The sequence below is a fragment of the Chiloscyllium plagiosum genome, chromosome 24 (assembly GCF_004010195.1).
Source record: "Chiloscyllium plagiosum isolate BGI_BamShark_2017 chromosome 24, ASM401019v2, whole genome shotgun sequence".
In the NCBI taxonomy this organism is placed as follows: domain Eukaryota; kingdom Metazoa; phylum Chordata; class Chondrichthyes; order Orectolobiformes; family Hemiscylliidae; genus Chiloscyllium; species Chiloscyllium plagiosum.
This window is the reverse complement of record NC_057733.1, coordinates 33,923,228-33,928,249: the sequence shown is the minus strand read 5'-3', so window position 1 is coordinate 33,928,249 and position 5,022 is coordinate 33,923,228.

The following is a 5,022-nucleotide window of genomic DNA, read 5'->3' as shown; positions in this document are numbered from 1 at the left end:
ATACAAGCCCAGTCGCTCCAATCTTTCAACGTAAGATAGTCCCGCCATTCCGGGAATTGACCTTGTGAACCTACGCTGCACTCCCTCAATAGCCAGAATGTCTTTCCTCAAATTTGGAGACCAAAACTGCACACAATATTCCAGGTGCGGTCTCACCAGGGCCCTGTACAGCTGCAGAAGAACCTCTTTGCTTCTATACTAAATTCCTCTTGTTATGAAGGCCAGTATACTATTAGCTTTCTTCACTGCCTGCTTTACCTGCATGCTTCACATATTACAGAATGTCCACGCCACTTAGCCAAGCTGAGCTACCAGATGGTCTCTTTAAAATCTATATATTCCAATTTACACAGCAGAACAACTTGCCAGTACTCACCAATCAACATCCCTCCCTGAACTGAAGTAATAGCCAAATGCGGGAACTTAAAACTGGTAGATGAAAGAAGCACCTCCTCCCTAGGCCTCAGCGAGTTCCTTTTAACTCACCAAACTCTCGATTTGTCCACTAAAGGCTGTGACATCTTTCTTGTTGACAATATGAAACAATTCATTTATGCTAACCTAAGTAATCCATTGAATCCATTTTTATGTTTATGTTTCACCATGAGTCTAAGAAGGTGAATGAATAATTCTGTTAGTTGCCCCTTGACCAGTTATAGAGTCATAGAGATGTACAGCATGGAAACAGACCCTTCAATCTAACCCGTCCATGCCGACCAGATATCCCTACCCAAATTTAGTCCCACCTGCCAGCACCTGGCCCATATCCCTCCAAACCCTTCCTATTCATATACCCATCCAAATGCCTTTTAAATGTTGCAACTGTACCAGACTCCAACACTTCCTCTGGCAGCTCATTCCATACATGTACCACCTTCTCTGTGAAAAAGTTGTCCCGTAGGTCCCTTTTATATCTTTCTCCTCTCACTCTAAACCTATTGCCCTCTAGTTCTGGACTCCCCCACCCCAGAGAAAATACTTTGCCTATTTATCCTATCCATGTCCCTCAATTTTGTAAACATCTATAAGGTCACCTCTCAGCCTCCGACACTCTAGGGAATACAGCCCCAGCCTGTTCAGCCTCTCCCTGTTGCTCAGATCCTCCAACCCTGGCAATATCCTTGTAAATCTTTTCTGAACCCTTTCAAGTTTCACAACATCTTTTCGATAGGAAGGAGACCAGAATTGCATGCAATATTCTAACAGTGGCCTAACCAATGTCCTATACAGCCGCAACATGACCTCCCAACTCCTGTACTCAATACTCTGACCAATAAAGGAAAGCATACTAAATGCCTTCTTCACTATCCTATCTACCTGCAACTCCACTTTCAAGGAGCTATGAACCTACACTCCGTAGTCTCTTTGTTCAGCAACACTCTCTAGGACCTTACCATTAAGTGTATAAGTCCTGCTAAGATTTGCTTTCCCAAAATGCAGCACCTCGCATTTATCTGAATTAAACTCCATCTGGCACTTCTCGGCCCATTGGCCATCTGATCAAGATCCTGCTGTAATCTGAGTTAACCTTCTTCGCTGCCCACTACACCTCCAATTTTGGTGTCATCTGTAAACTTACTAACTGTACAGCTTATACTCGCATCCAAATCATTTATGTAAATGACAAAAAGTAGAGGGCCCAGCACCGATCCTTGTGGCACTCCACTAGTCACAGCCTCCAGTCTGAAAAGCAACCCTCCACCACCACCCTCTGTCTTCTACCTTTGAGCCAGTTCTGTATCCAAATGGCTAGTTCTCCCTGTATTCCATTTAAAGAGTGGCACCACGTTAGCCAACCTCCAGTCTTCTGGCACCTCACCTGTGGCTATTGATGATACAAATATCTCAGCAAGAGGCCCAGCAATCACTTCTCTAGCTTCTCACAGAGTTCTAGGGTATACCTGATCAGGTCCTGGGGATTTATCAACCGTTATGCGTTTCAAGACATCCAGCACTTCCTCCTCTGTAATCTGGACATTTTGCAAGGTGTCACCATCTATTTCGCTACTTTCTATATCTTCAATATCATTTTCCACAGTAAATACTGATGCAAAATACTTGTTCAGTATCTCCCCCATTTTCTGCAGCTCCACACAAAGGCCGCCTTGCTGATCTTTGAGGGGCCCTACTCTCTCCCTGGTTACCATTTTGTTCTTAATGTATTTGTAAAAACCCTTTGGATTCTCCTTAATTCTATTTGCCAAAGATATCTCATGTCCCCTTTTCACCCTCCTGATTTCCTTCTTAAGTATACTCCTGCTGCCTTTCAACTCTTCTAAGGATTCACTCATCTATCCTGTCTGTACCTGATATATGCTTCCTTCTTTTTCTTAACCAAATTCTCAATTTATTTAGTCATCCAGCATTCCCTATATCTACCAGCCTTTCTTTTCACCCTGACAGGAACATACTTTCTCTGGACTCTCATTATCTCATTTCGGAAGACTTCCCATTTTCCAGCCGTCCCTTTACCTGCAAACGTCTGCCTCCAATCAGCTTTTGAAAGTTCTTGCCGGATACTGTCAAAATTGGCCTTTCTCCAATTTGGAACTTCAACTTTTAGATCTGGTCTATCCTTTTCCATCACTATTTTAAATTTAATAGAATTATAGTTGCTGGCCCCAAAGTGCTCTCCCACTGACACCTCAGTCACCTGCCCTGCTTTGTTTCCCAAGAGTAGGTCAAGTTTTGCACCTTCTTTAGTAGGTACATTCACATACTGAATCAGAAAACTTTCTCGTACACACTTAACAAATTCCTCTCCATCTAAACTCTTAACACTATGGCAGTCCCAGTCAATGTTTGGAAAGTTAAAATCCCCTACCATAACCACCCTATTGTTCTTATAGATAACTGAAATCTCCTTGCAAGTTAGTTTCTCAATTTCCCTCTGACTATTAGACAATCCCAATAAGGTGATCATCCCTTTCTTATTTCTCAGCTCCACCCAATAACTTCCCTGAATGTATTTCCAGGAATATCCTCCCTCAGCACAGCTGTAATGTTCAACCATTGTTTGTTCCTGGAACAGTGTTTTGACAACTGTTTCTCCTTGGATGAGTGGCTGTTCAGGAAGTAGTCAATATCCTTCTAATATAGTTAAAGTCAAGAAATTGGTGCAGGCTTAAAAGTAGAGATTTTTGATTGCAAACATACACATTTTCACCTGTTTAGTGTATGTTGCTTTGCAGTGTAACTTCGAGTATTTCTATGTAGTTATTCTGCCTGCACCACAGAGCCTCACCTTTGTAGATTGTACCACACAAGTTTGTATTAACATTCTCCGCCTCAACCTTCGCGCAATTTTTTACTCTGACGGTGGCCCTTTCTGTTGGAGTTAAAATGCCAGAGGATTTCAAAATCCTAAATCCCACTCCTAAACCTGACATTCTCCAGTTTTGTGGAGGGTTAGATTAGAGTCGACCTAGGATTACACCTACCTGGTTTATGGAGTCAGTCGTCCATTTAACCAATTAGCTGCCTTCATTCAAATCAGATTTTGGTATCTCCTGGAGTGTGGAGATCAGACCAGGTAACTGCACACCTGTTCTCAATGTGTTTCTTTTGTATAGTCAGGATACTCCTTTGAGGAGCTGAACTACTGAACTACTCCAGTGGATATGTTTCCAGGTCACCTTGGGGGGACGGGTCAGAGATCTTTTGTGAGGTGTCATCAGGAAACCTTTGCAGAGGGTTAGGTACCCTGTGGAATTGTTAACTCCAATGAAGATTGTTCGTAAAAGGCACATAAGTCCCTTGAAAATGTCCAATTGTCTTGATATGTCAAGAATTGTTGACCTGACAAGAAGTGTCAAGAAATGCCAAATTTCCTCTTCTACAAAATTTTCAATAAAATTCTTTTGCTGGAAACATCATAAATTTTCCTGCCAAAATCACAGTTAATTGTTGTCTTTCAATCCTCTTAAATCTTTAATGCTGCCTATCTGTCCTTTTTCTGCCATATACTTTTACTGAATTTTCTAAATTTGTTCCTTTTGAGCTTCAGGATATTTTGATGCCTTACCAATTTTACAGCCTGGTATAAATTACTTCATTGGTCCTTTCACTGTCTCTTGCCCCTTAACTCTCATATCCATGGTAGAGTGATGATTGTTGTGACAGTGCAAAGCTCTCTTTTACATCCCTTTGCCTTCACTTTTTGATTTTTGCTTCTTTTTCATCAAGTTATCCTCTTTTACTCCGGGATACCAACGTTTACTGCCAGAGACTTCTCCTGCACCTGATTTTTTTTTTCCTCTTTATCCCAGTTCAAACCTTTCTCACTGTCCCCCTTAACAGTCCCTTGGTGAAGGTTTGTCTTTGATGTGTTGAGTCAGTTCTCTTGCTGCTTCCAAGGCTGTTGCTGTTCCTCTCTGTCAGTGATCCTGTTCCAGCTGCTGTTGGTTTGTGTGTTCTTGAAACAATAGTACTCTGGAAGTGGTAAATTCATTTTCCTTCAAAATGTGCTTTCCTTTGGAATTTCCTCCTTTTGGTGTGGGTCTCTCTGGAATTCAAATGGTATAAAGTTTGAATCCAACTCACTGCTACCATGTGGTATTTGCCGTCACTGCCAGTAGGTGGCACTGAGGTAGGAGAGATTGGCATAGCTCATTACCACCAATCCTCCAATGTCTATATTACATCTTGAACCTGTCTAATTATCAATGAAGGAGGGCCCTTCAATGATGAGTCTAAACAGAATAGGCACTTGTCTCAGTTAACAAGGTAGTTTATTGCACGATAACAATAGGTACTATTTAAATTAGTAGTAAAGCTTAATTACTCTGGGCTCTTGGGAGCTATACAAAATTCACAAATTCCCTATGAAGGCTAGTGTAACACTAAAATGCCTCCACCCACAGAAAGTGTGACATCATCAGTTTGGGTGGGGCTAATGCAATTTCAACATGAACTCTTCCAGAACTGTTACCATATACAACAGCATCCTCTCCTCCAAGAGTGCTCTGAGGCCTTTTGGTAATGACAGAGAGGTGCAAAATTGAAATCTTTTTCACGAGTAAA